Source organism: Sminthopsis crassicaudata, chromosome 1 (genome assembly GCF_048593235.1).
Source record: "Sminthopsis crassicaudata isolate SCR6 chromosome 1, ASM4859323v1, whole genome shotgun sequence".
Classification (NCBI taxonomy): Eukaryota; Metazoa; Chordata; class Mammalia; order Dasyuromorphia; family Dasyuridae; genus Sminthopsis; species Sminthopsis crassicaudata.
In genome coordinates this window covers 432494778-432508786 of record NC_133617.1, presented here as the reverse complement: position 1 = coordinate 432508786, position 14009 = coordinate 432494778, and the positions used below count along the sequence as shown (strand labels likewise).

Here is a 14009-nt window from a genome sequence, read left to right as displayed (position 1 = left end):
AGTTCCAGTGTTTACTCCCCACCTTGTACCCACACAAAGAAAATGAGAAGGAACACCAGCAAATAATATGTGGGTTCCAGCTGTCAAGAGAGTTGGGTTCTTATTTATAGAAGTGATTTTTCTAACCTCTTTTCTCCCCCGCTATTTCCGCTTCATCATCCTCCACCCACCCAGAACAAGCACCCATAGGCTGATGGTGGAACACTCACAAGTGTATAAACACAGACCCACATACACACTGACTCACAACAATCAGAGTTATTAGAGAGAATATAGGCCAGCCCCTTTATTTTGCAGGTGCCAAACCTGGGGCATCCCATTCTCATGTTTGTGGCTTTCAGAAACAAAGTGGGTCCACTTCCACTCAAAACTATAGCTCAAGAATCCTCACCAATATGTTTACTTTTACCAATCAGGCAGGGAGCAAATTTACTCATAGAAAAGGCATTTAAGAAAATAGCCTAGGAAAAGGGGCAAGAGAACATTTCCTCTAAAAACTTGGGGCACACTATCTAATAATATCCATATAATTAGTAGAAAGAAAGCATCGATGTAGGGAGCACATGTGAGCAGGGTGCACGTATGTAGAGAAATTTCACCTCATATAATTCGGGTCTGCCATGTTGCCTAGTGATGTCATTCTTTTAATATCACTGGGTCTGATCTCCACTGATATAATTTTTTTTTATTTAGAATTTTTTCCCACAGTATATATGCATGAGTAATTTTTTTTATAATATTATCCCTTGTATTCATTTTTCCAAATTATCCCCCCCCTCCCTTCACTCCCTCCCCCTGATGACAGGCAATCCCATACATTATACATGTGTTACAATAAAACCTAGATACATATATGTGTGTAAATACCATTTTCTTTTTTTATTTTTATTTTTATATATATTTTTTTATTCATTTTTCCAAATAATCCCCTCCCTCCCTCCCTCCACTCCCTCCCCCCTATGGCAGGTAATCCCATACATTTTACATGTGTTACAATATAACCCAGATACAATATATGTGTGTAAATACCATTTTCTTGTTGCACGTTAAGTATTAGATTCCGAAGGTATAAGTAACCTGGGTAGATAGACAGTAGTGCTAACAATTTACATTCGCTTCCCTCCACTGATATAATTTGGCAGGTAGCCCTGCCAGGTGGTGCTCTGTCATGTGACAGGACGTTCTATTCATCTCGGGGTTGTTTCCAGCTATGTCCTGCTGTGTCGGCAGAGGTTCTCTCTCTTTCCAGCTTCTGACTTCAGCTGAGACACAAACTATTCCCTATAAGAGAAAGAATGGCTTCTATCACATGTCCTTTACTATAGTATCCAGAAGTTTAAGATTTAGTTTTTTCCAGAGACCAGACTCTTCATATATCTGGTGTCCTATTAAGGAATAACCTTCAGGCACTTTTCTTCCCGATAAAGAAAAATTGCTCATTTTCCAGAGCCATAGGTATGATTAGATTTTTCTCTCTAGAGACTTTTCATTTCTAGAGGTGAAGTTCTGAAATACAGAAGAGCTAATTAAGTGGGTTCCCTCAAATTTGTGTTTCTTTCTGTTCACCGTGAAAATCATCTCTGTCTCAAGCCTCTGTCTGAGTTAGGGTGAGAAAGTCCTTTTAATTTTGACTTAATTTCTTTATTTCCAAATGGAAATAAAGGGGCTACCATTTCAACAAACTAGTAAGGGTTGCTCAGTCCCCCAAGATCCTCTCCAGTTTAGCATGGAATTTAAGATAGGATTAAAGCTTAAATGAAAGGGGGTGAAATTGTGGTTTTTAACTTCCCTTATTATGAGTAAGTGGCTCTCAACTAACCAGGTCTCATTCTTTTCCTTATTATAGACAAGTGGCCAGTAACAAGTTTCTCAAGCTTTGAGTCTCCATATAAAGATGAGGTCAAAGAGATCCAGAGAAATACAGCCATTTACCCAAGGTCATATAATCAATGAATGTCAAATCAGCTTTGGGACTTTTCCAGAGGGGAGAGTTGGACTCACAAGGGAAGGGAAATAGGCTGAATGATCTCCAGTTCCCTCTCCGTGGTTAAGAAGCAAAAAAAGAAGGTTGATAGCATTCTCCAGTGAGACCCTGCAGAAAACCCCCTTCTTTAAGACATAGTCTATCTATGCTCTATATACCCTGCTCTATTCTGCTAATAGATGTGCCCTTCTCATGGGAAAGTCAATCTAAGTGCTACCGCTTCTTAGAACCCTCTTACCTTCTCCCCCAGTTCCGTCAAATTCTTTAGAAGAGCTCACTCATTAAGGGAGCTGTGGGAGGGAGAGAGGGGGTGGTAGCAGTGCCCAGCCTGGATTTATAGGTCTGATCTGGTTGAATATTCTTTCCTTTTCTGAAAATCTTTGAAAGGACTATCATTTCCAGAAATCAGGCAGGTACATGTTTCTTGTCTCTTGCCCTACTGTCTCCCATAAGCAAAAAGAGAAGTTGCAGGTAGGAGTGGGCTTGGAATCCTGCTTGTATCCCTTTAAGAAGACCATAAGCACAACAACATCAGATTACCAGGGACCTGAGAGCCATCCATCACACTTGACATGCTCACAATCCCTGTTCCTTGTAACTGCCAAGTGAACAGAACCAGGTAAGGTACTTCTGTTTCTGTTGGTTTTGTTCCCTTCTGTGGGATAATTAACTTGAAAACTGTTCTCACAGGAGCTATGAACACCTGCATTGTACATGCTCAACCTGCTGTGGGAGATGCTACTCAAGATCTGAGAATGATTATTTCATGGTCCAGTCCACTTGTGATTTTTTATGTATATAAAGCATTTCCTTGCTCCAGCATGTCAAGCACATTCTCTTAGGAAGGTGAACTTCCACTTGAAATATTTTCCTCACTTTAAAATGAGCTACCTTTCCATTTGTGTCCTGACTTTTCTGTCTCTAGTTATCTCTGTCTGGCTACAGCCATTCTCAGGTTAGAGGCCAGTTCCAGTTCAGTTAACAAGTTCCATCCCAGATTTACACAAATGCACAAAGAAAATAAAAGGAGAAATATAATGAAGTAAAGATCAAAGCAATCCCCAAACGGAAGGAACCCTATTTGTTGTTCAGTCATATCTGACTCTTTGCAACTTATTTGGGGTTTTCTTAGCAAAGATACTTGGAGTAATTTAGCCATTTCCTTCTCTAGTTCATTTTACAGAGGAGAAAACTGAGGCAAACAGGCTTAAGTGCCTTACCCAGGATCACTTGTTACTACCTTGTTACACCTTCGGCTAACAACAGCCAAAAGACTAGAATCATAGTGACAATTTGAGCAATTATAGATACCTTACTTTCAACCTGGAACTGAAGGAACCAAGGAACCAAACAAATCTGGCCATTAGGGTTCTTAACTTTGTGCCATGTATCCCTTTAGCAAACTAGTGGAATATGGGCTCCTTGACACAATCATGTTTTGTTTTGTTTTGTTTTTTTAAATAAAGAAAATTCTTAGGTTTACAAAGGAAATAAATTATATCAAAGTACAGTTATCTAAATATCTTAAACAAACAAACAAACAAACAAACATATTCTCTGACCCCAGGTTGAGAACTCCTAGACTAAAAGCATGAGCTAGGAGTGGGAGGGACTTTTATTTATTTTATTTGTTCATCACCCTCACCTCTCACCTTCCAAATAGTGACACTTTGAGGTTGTTTGGGACGGTGTAAGGGTCTGTCTGAGTTTGTTTGACAGTAGATCAGAGATTTGAGAGGCTATTAGTTTCACCACATTGGGCTTTGTTTTCCCTTCTGGTATTTTCCACCCACGCTATTTCTCATTTCAAGCATATTGGGATTTCCCCAGAACTACCAGGCCTAACCCCAGAATGTTGAGTCACAAGGCACAGACAAAAAGGGTTTAGTTCGCTGCTTTTCCCCATCACTCCATCCCATGGCAAACAGAGCACTTCATTGAATCACCCCTAGTTATCCCATGAATCTCCCATTTTAGAATAAAGACATCATAGAATTTGACCTTTGGAAGCAAAGTTCCTGACTCAGTTCTGGTGCAGGTATCATAGAATTAGAGCTAGAAGTGACCTTAGAGGTCATATAGTCCAAACCCCACATTTTATAGATGAGGCTCATGGACCTGAAACAATCTGCCCAATGTCACACAGTAAGTGGCAAAGTCCCAATTCAACCCAGCTCCTCTGACTACTTATCTTGTGTTTCTGCCACAAACGATTCTGGACATACAAGGCATAAGTTGTGATCCTCTTTCCTCTCTTATTACCATCTCAGTCTTTTCCTGAATCTCCCTAATTGGGCCTATTTTAGGATCTCACAGCTCTGAAGGGACAAATGAGTCAGGATCTCTTGATTCGGAATAATGACCCCAAAAAGCTAAGCCTTACAAATTTGGGGAAGGAGGAAAAGAAGTGTCATTTGTGGATAGAATTCTCTGTTGAGGTTGGGCAAGCTGCAGTCTGAAACAACACTGGCAAAGAAGTAACTTTCTGTGTTACAATGGTCAAGCTGAATCACCTCTCTGGACCACAGGTCTAACCTCTCTAGAAATCCACAAAGACTGATTATCCACCAAACTTGGCTTGGATAGAGGGAGAAGCTGCCAGAAATATAGCTGAGAAGAGGAGTAAAAGCAGCCCCTTGTCTTAAAAGCCATCCCAATTGCACAAAGAAAGAACTTCAGGACTATTTTGGGAATGTTCATAACAAAAGGCTGAAGGAACTGGAATGCTTTAGAATGGAGAAAACAAGAATGCACAGGAATAATATCTATATCTATAATGATTTATCAGTATCTATCTCAGTCTTCTCTGTTCATCCATCAATCCATCTATCTGTCCACCTCTGTCTCTCTCTGTTGGTCTGTCAGTCTGTCAGACTCTGGTCTGCCTATGTCTATCTGTCCATCTATTTATCTATTTGTCCATCCATCCATTCATCCATCTGTCTATCTGTCTGTCTATTTGACTATACATCCAGACATAATTTATCTACCTAAAGAAGCATTAGATAAAGGACTTCCTGCTTCAGCAAAGAGTCTGACTAAAGAATCCAGAATAATATCCAGAATTTGAGAATAGATATATAATTTTCCTATCAGGAAAGATTTTGATTTTCATCTTCTATGAAGGAGTGAGATGGACTTCTTCTTTTCAACTCCTCTGGTGGCTAGCTAAGTTCTGTGCGCATTATCTTTGAGCTATCCAAGGGATTGCTATTGCTAGGAATACTAGGGAGACTAATGGAATCTTACAGAAAACTATGATATCAGCAGAATTTGTCTTCTAGGATTCCATAGCCCTTTGTATTCTTTACCCATCTTCACCTTTTCTTTCACCTCTCCTATGTTCAGCTGGGGGTAGAAAATGTTTTCATGCTCTTTCTACTCTCTTCACTATGAAAACCTGAATTTCTAGGACAAAGATGACAGGCATACTGAAATAGGAATGACTATTAAGGTTTAATTTGTCATCTCTTGAATTTTTAAAAGAAGAAATGGCATTAAGTAAAAGGAATAAATATCTAATTAGAAAAATTTTAAACATTAACAGAACTCATAAGATAAATGTAGGGAACAAGGAAACTTTTTTTTAAAAAAGCTTTTTATTTTCAAAATACATGCACAGTTTTCAACATTCATTTCTGCAAAACTCTGTGTTCCATTTTTTTCCTTCTTCTCTTCTCCCCACCCCTTTCCTATATGACAAATAATTCAATATATGTTAAATATGTGCAATTCTTCTATACATGTCTCCACAACAATCATGCTGCACCAAAAAAAAAAATCATATCAAAAAAGAAAAAAAATGAGAGAGAAAGTAAAATATAAACAAACAACAAAAAACGAAAACACTATGTTGTAATCCACACTTGGTCCTCATCCTTTATTACAACCCTTGGATGTAAACATTTTCCCACTTATTGCTTCCTTTCTAATCTTGTCTGCATTGGTTTTGTTTGTTCAATAACTTTTTAACTTAATATAATCAAATTTTTCATTTTGCGTTCCAAAATGTACTCTAGTTCTTCTCTGGCCACAAATTTTCAATACTCTTAGTAATAGTAATGATATCTATACCTGCATATCTATCTATCTATAGCTTTTTAATGTTTTAAAAATGTTTTATTTATGTTACTTCATTTGATCCTCACAACAACCCTGTGGCATAGGTGGTATCATTACCCCTATTTTATAGATAAGGAAACTGAGACAGAGAGATGTTTAATGATTTGCCTACAGTCATACAGATAGTAATCATCTTTACAATCATGACATCAGAATTACATGCAGAGAACATACCTTATCCAGAGGCTGGGAAGATTTGAGGCACAGTTGAATTTTTTTAAATAATAAAAACATATTATTTTTACTTATTTCATGAGATCTTAGAGAGCTTATAATTAATGGTCTAACAGAGAAGCACAGGACATCTCATTTACTGAGTAAGGCCTAGTACCCATCCCCAGGTCACACAGCTAATGACAGAACTGGGAATAAGAACCGTGGTCCTTGATTTCAAATCCAATTAAGTCTCTCTACTGGGCAAATAGGTGGATATTGTAGTCAATATTACATCTTCCCTGGAGTCAGGAAGAGCTGAGTTCATATCTAGTCTCAGACATTTACTCTTTCTGTGACTCTGCACAAGTTACTTAACCTTATTTCCCTCAGTTCCTCATCTGTAAAATGAGTTGGAAAAGAAAATGAAAAATCACTCCAGTATCTTTGCCAAGGAAATCCAAAATGGGCTCACAAACAGCCAGACATGACTGAACAAAAAAAACTTTCCTGCTTTTACTGGATCTCTAATCAAATTAGGGGAAAAATGGTTACCTTGCATGTTATGTTAAAATTGTATCTTGTACTTGATCGCCTGGCTACCCCATTCTGTTCCTAGTCTGTAAATAAGTTTATAAGTAGCCAGCATTAACTAGCAATAGCCAGAAGTAGGATCAGAAAGAGGAACCTAGAAGTCACATACAGTTTAGTCACAAAGATCAAAGGAACATATTTTACAAATTGTATCATTGAATAACCAAAAATCATATTCTATTAATAGGAATTTCTATCAGAGCTATATATACATATATATATGTCACTTATTTAAGTTCCAGACATCCACACCAACAGAACTTTACTGAAAACTGAGATGCTGTGGATACATTAATATTTTCTAGTTTTGCCAACAACTTTGAAGGGATCTGGACATGTTAATGAACTAATTCCAAGGCAGCATGGATAAGAATTAGTCTGTTCCCTCCAAATCCTATAAAAATCAGACCTCAAACTCCAGTCTCTCTCTTCCTGCCCTTCTCCCATTCTTCCATTGCAGTCTGGGTTTATGGTGTTGAGTGCTCCCAAATCTAATCTAAGATTATGCAAGTGAAAATCTCTGCCTCTCTCCCTCTCTATCCCCTTTCCCCTCTCTGCCTGTTCCCATGAAGTCTGCCTCTAAATCTCTTTTGCCCCATATCCTCTTTGCCTTATTAAAATGTGATTGCAGCCTTACTTCCTGCTACCACTTTGTCTTTCCCAGAGAGTGTGCCCGCCCCATTTCATAACTTCATAAATTAATTAGCAATCCACACATCCAGATTTTCTACCTGCAGACCCAGAGTACATACCCATTTTTTTTTTTTTTATATAGCATCCCTCTTGTATTTAGATATTTAGAAGATTTGTTTCCAAGTGACCAAAATCTCTTTACATATAAACATGAATAAAAGCATTTTGGATGGATTGATGTGTGGGGCTTTTGTCCTTCTTGACACAGTATCAAAACAATACATTTATAGAATAGTTTATTAGTTTCTGATTCATTCAAAGAATCCTTTTGTGATTTCTAGGGCAGTACTTAATGGATCTCTGATCAATCCTTCCTCTACAGGCACAGATTACACCTTGATAGATGCATCTTTAAGAGTTGCTGTGGCCAGAAACATTCATCACAAAGATAAGCTATCACTTGTGGGCTAAGTTTTGACAATAAGCCTCTTTTAGCACAGTGAGGCTGGTGCAGTTTTTACTGAGCCCCTAGAGTTAACTCTGGTTTCATAATTTCTAAATCACGGTTACCATCATACTACAAGGACCTGTTGGAGGACTTTATATTTAAGAACAAATTGTTTCCTGAAATAAAATAGAGAACTTGATATTTTAATGACCACTATCCCAAATTTAAAAAATTTTATGATTTTAAAACAACAAAAAGCCCAAGATTTTTTAATAAGCATATCATTTCAAGTTAAAAATATGAATTTAAAAGAAAACAATTTACAAAATTCTCAAGTTTACCAAAATTACATGCAGAGGTATTAAATTTCTAATAAGAAATGATAACAGAAACTTAAATATGATAGTCTTTATTAATAATAAAAATAAAGGATATTTTTAGTGCCAAGTGGAGAAGAATTTTTCTTTTTTTTTTTTAATTTTTTATTTTATTTTATAATTATAACATTTTTTGACAGTACATATGCATGGGTAATTTTTTACAACATTATCCCTTGCACTTACTTCTATTCAGATTTTTTCCCTTCCTCCCCCAACCCCCTCCCCCAGATGGCAGGCAGTCTTATATATGTTAAATATATTACAGTATAATTTAGATACAATATATGTGTGTAGAACCTAATTTTTTGTTGCACAGGAAGAATTGGATTCAGAAGGTAAAAATAACAGTTTACATTCATTTCCCAGTGTTCCTTTTCTGGATGTAGCTGGTTCTGTCCATCATTAATCAATTGGAATTGGATTAGTTCTTCTCTATGTTGAAGAAATCCACTTCCATCAGCATACATCCTCGTACAGTATCATTGTTGAAGTGTATAATGATCTTCTGGTTCTGCTCGTTTCACTCAGCATCAGTTGATGTAAGTCTCTCCAAGCCTCTCTGTATTCCTCCTGTTGGTCATTTCTTATAGAACAATAATATTCCATAACATTCATATACCATAGTTTACCCAACCATTCTCCAATTGATGGACATCCATTCATCTTCCAGCTTCTAGCCACTATGAAAAGGGCTGCCACAAACATTTTGGCACATACAGGTCCCTTTCCCTTCTCTAGTAGTTCCTTGGAGTATAAGCCCAGTAGTAGTATGGCTGGGTCAAAGGGTATGCACATTTTGATAACTTTTTGGGCATAATTCCAGATTGCTCTCCAGAATGGTTGGATTCTTTCACAACTCCACCAACAATGCATCAGTGTCCCAGTTTTCCCACAGCCCCTCCAACATTCATCATTATTTGTTCCTGTCATCTTAGCCAATCTGACAGGTGTGTAATGATACCTCAGAGTTGTCTTAATTTGCATTTCTCTGATCAATAGTGATTTGGAACACTCTTTCATATGAGTGGAAATAGTTTTAATTTCATCATCTGAAAATTGTCTGTTCATATCCTTTGACCATTTATCAATTGGAGAATGGCTTGATTTCTTATAAATTAAAGTCAATTCTCTGTATATTTTGGAGATGAGGCCTTTATCAGAACCTTTAACTGTAAAAAATTTTTCCCAATTTGTTACTTCCCTTCTAATCTTGTTTGCATTAGTTTTGTTTGTGCAGAAACTTTTTAATTTGGTGTAATCAAAATGTTCTATTTTGTGATCAATAATGGTCTCTAGTTCTCCCTTGGACACAAACTCTTTCCTCCTCCACAAGTCTGAGAGGTAAACCATCCCATGTTCCTCCAATTTATTTATGATTTCGTTCTTTATGCCTAAATCTTGGACCCATTTTGATCTAATCTTAGTATGTGGTGTTAAATGTGGGTCCATGCCTAGTTTCTGCCATACTAATTTCCAGTTTTCCCAGCAGTTTTTGTCAAATAATGAATTCTTATCCCAAAATTTGGGATCTTTGGGTTTGTCAAAGATTAGATTGCTATTTTTATTCACTATCTTGTCCTGTGAACCTAACCTATGCCACTGATCAACTAGTCTATTTCTTAGCCAATACCAAATGGTTTTGGTGACTGTTGCTTTATAATATAGCTTTAAATCAGGTACACTTAGACCACCTTCCTCTGACTTTTTTTTCATTAGTTCCCTTGCAATTCTTGACCTTTTATTCTTCCATATGAATTTTGTTGTTATTTTTTCTAGGTCATTAAAATAGTTTCTTGGGAGTCTGATTGGTATAGCACTAAATAAATAGATTAGTTTGGGGAGTATTGTCATCTTTATTATATTCGCTCGGCCTATCCAAGAACATTGAATGTCTTTCCAATTATTTAAATCTGACTTTATTTTTGTGGCAAGTGTTTTGTAATTTTGCTCATATAATTCCTGACTCTCCTTTGGTAGATATATTCCCAAATATTTGATACTATCGACTGTTATTTTGAATGGAATTTCTCTTTGTATCTCTTGCTGTTGGATTGTGTTGGTAATGTATAAAAATCCTGAGGATTTATGTGGATTTATTTTGTATCCTGCGACTTTGCTAAAATTCTGAATTATTTCTAATAGCTTTTTAGCAGAGTCTTTGGGGTTCTCTAAGTATACCATCATGTCATCTGCGAAAAGTGACAATTTGATTTCTTCATTTCCTACTCTAATTCCTTGGATCTCTTTCTCGGCTCTTATTGCCGAGGCTAGAGTTTCTAGTACTATATTGAATAGTAATGGTGAAAGTGGGCAACCTTGTTTCACTCCTGATCTTACAGGGAAAGGTTCTAGTTTATCACCATTACATATGATGTTTACTGAAGGTTTTAAATATACGCTCCTTATTATTTTAAGGAATAGTCCATTTATTCCTATACTCTCAAGAGTTTTTAGTAGGAATGGATGTTGGATTTTATCAAATGCCTTTTCTGCATCTATTGAGATGATCATATGGTTTTTATTAATTTGATTATTAATATGGTCAATTATACTAATAGTATAAACCAGCCCTGCATTCCTGGTATAAATCCCACTTGGTCATAGTGTATTATCCTGGGGATGATTTTCTGAAGTCTATTTGCTAATATCTTATTTAAGATTTTAGCATCAATATTCATTAAGGAAATTGGTCTATAGTTTTCTTTCTCAGTTTTCGATCTACCTGGTTTAGGTATCAGTACCATGTCTGTGTCATAGAAGGAATTTGGTAGGACTCCTTCAATCCCTATTTTTTCAAATAGTTTACATAGCATTGGAGTTAGTTGTTCTTTAAATGTTTGGTAGAATTCACCTGTAAATCCATCTGGTCCTGGGGACTTTTTCTTAGGAAGTTGGTTAATAGCTTGGTCTATTTCTTTTTCTGAGATGGGACTATTTAGACTACTTACTTCTTCCTCTGTTAATCTGGGCAAGCTATATTTTTGAAGGTATTCTTCCATTTCATTTAAGTTATCGAATTTATCGGCAGAAGAATTTTTCAAAACAAAAATAATAAAAATTTATTTTTATCTTAATTTGTACAAAATGAGTATAGGATTTACACAATTGACATTGTTAATCTACTATGAGATCTCACATATCTACTCGTCCTTTCCCACAATCCAAATTGACAGGGATACAAAAAAGAACTCAGTGGAAGTCTGAAACAGCTTCAAGGAGCAGAAGAGAGCTGGCTATTAACTTGTGAGTTATTTCTAATAATAGATTGTAGAGAGAATTGTACAGAGAGAAAGAGTACAAAGGCCCTACATTTTGGAGTTGTGGGTTACTTCAGTCATATGTATTGCCTGCATATTTACTTCACTACCATTGTATTGTTTGGGCTCACACTTATGACGTATTCTGTAAATATTAATTAAGAAGTACACTTCGGATTTATGAGAGGATGTTTTATGGCTATTATTTTTACTATGGATTTTTAAAAGTTGCCTTTGCTTTGACTGTGTTAATGGGCAATACACGGATGGGGGCTCAGGAACTATAACGTTAGGGCCCTCTGGGTACCTCCTAGAACCGTAGAGATTTGACCTGCAAATCTGAGCGCTGAATTGGGGTAAGGTAAGTCACAAAGTTTGGGACATTCCACATCCAGCACCCAAGATTTTCCTCCACACTTAAACTCCCTTTTTTCTTTCACATCTTGTACTTCCTTCATGATTCTCAAGTGCCAGTTCTATACCTTCCCTTCTTTCTTAGTGCTCTCCACCTTTCCCTGGTTCTTTTGTATTTGTTTCATATATACTTCTTTGCATACTTATTATTTCCCCCCAGTAGAAGGCAAGCTCTTGAAGTGCAGGAATTGATTTTATTTTCTGCCTTTGTTTTCCCAGCAGCTGTCTCTCTCACAACAAGCATTTAACAAATGCTTATTGAATTGAACTGCCTTCTTTTTTCTAACGGTAAGGTCAGCCCTCTGAAGGACCCTTGGCAAATAGATGGCTGGGGAGCAACATTGCCAGTAGTTAAAACAATAGTTAGATGAAATCTCCTCTTGACATCCTCCTGACAGAAAGTGACATTTTGAGCCTTATGATTCACAGAGACATTTGTTGCCTACAAGTGGCAAGCTTGCAGGTAAGGAGAATCATTTTGCAAGCAGAATAAGTCAAGATTCATGAAATTCACTTACTTCCTGCCAGGAATCTGACTTCAGTTTTTCCCTGCCTAATCCCAGTGTCTCTGAGGCAATCTGGATCCCTGGACAAAGGCGAAGGTGGTGGTGGTAGGGGGAGAGGAAATAATGTTAATCCGGTCTGTGGGACAAGTTCTAAATATTCCCCATCTCTCAGGATATAGGAAAACCTACAGAATCCTTTCATGGCACTCTTCATTCTTTCCCTGTGGGTGAGGGTGGATTTCTGAGACAGGAATCCAGTTCTCTGCTCTCCTTCTGAGTTGTATGTACTCCAACCCTTCATTTATATCACCAGGCAATCAACTGCTGTTTATTAGGTTTAAATTTAAAAGGAACACTCTAAAGGGATGATCCAAGTAAGAAGGCCCCAATGAGAGAAACCTACAGCTGTCTCATGCTCTTAATCTCTTGAGTTCCCACTCTTTATTCCGCTTCCTACTTTATCCCTCTCTAAATGATTTGCAAAGGTAGAGTTACCACCTCAGCTGGCCTCTGATGGTGGTGGGAGCGGGGCTGCCAACCTGGCTGGGTGTGGAAAAATTCCCTTTTCTTCTTTGTTCAGATGAGGCAAGGTAAGGTGTCTGCCCCCTACCATTTTACCCTCCCCACTTTGTGATGTGCTTGGCCAGCACGCTAGGCAAGAGTTAGGAAGACTGGAATGGGCTTGTTCCTGGGTAGGCATTAGGAGGAAAGCCTGCTTTTGCACCCCACCCCCTCCATTTCAGAACATTTCCAGTTTATTCTGCCTATTTTCAGTTCTACTCGAGGAGGCTTGAGGAGCTACAGCCCCAGCTCCACCCTCAATCATAAGTGATGGAAGGGCTGCTACTGTGGTGTGAAGAATGGTGGGTCTGACTAAAGATCTGGAAGGATTGATAATGTAGCAGAGGCAGAAAACATGAAGGTTTCTAGCAGACTACCTCCTTCTCACCTATTGGGTTGCCTCATGTGAGGAAGTCTAAAGTGAACTGCTGCATGGGGGAGGAGGAGAGGCAATCTGCATTTCTCACCACGGACTGCCGAGTGTACAGAGAGAATGGCAACTTTTTCTTTTGTATTTATTCTTTTCTTGTTTTGGGTGCCCTAAGATAGGAGAACTCAGGTAACTGGTGGGATTGGGAGAGCCATCTCAGCACCCAAGGTTCCACAGCCAAGTGTAATTCTGGAGCTATTGGCAGCAGCAGCTAAGTGCAGGGAGAGACTAGAACAGAATATGAGTGCCCTGCTTGAAGCATCCCAGTGTCAACCAAGAGGCTGCATTTTGGAGGAACCAGTCCAACTTCGTAAGAGCTAGCTTTCCATTACGGATGCCTCTCTTTGAAGTGAACCTGGTGAGGACTGCAGAGAGAAAAGGACTCCCAGAGCCAGGATCTGGGAGCAGGGCTTAGCCACATGTGCTCACTAGAGGAGCTTTGGATCTTAAGTTTGAGTTAGTTTTTGCAGGACTGTGTGTGTGTGTGTGTGTGTGTGTGTGTGTGTGTGTGTGTGAGAGAGAGAGAG

General features: G+C 37.9%; 1 long non-coding RNA gene across 1 annotated transcript in view; it reads right to left on the bottom strand.

Moving 5' to 3' along the window:
- Window positions 1-1032: 1032 nt before the first annotated feature.
- The window catches only part of LOC141550185 (uncharacterized), a 32259-nt gene continuing 19282 nt past the window's right edge, over window positions 1033-14009 (bottom strand). The window contains exon 3 of the long non-coding RNA XR_012484535.1: window positions 1033-1281. This is a non-coding gene — a long non-coding RNA (uncharacterized LOC141550185). The remainder of the gene's footprint in view (window positions 1282-14009) is intronic.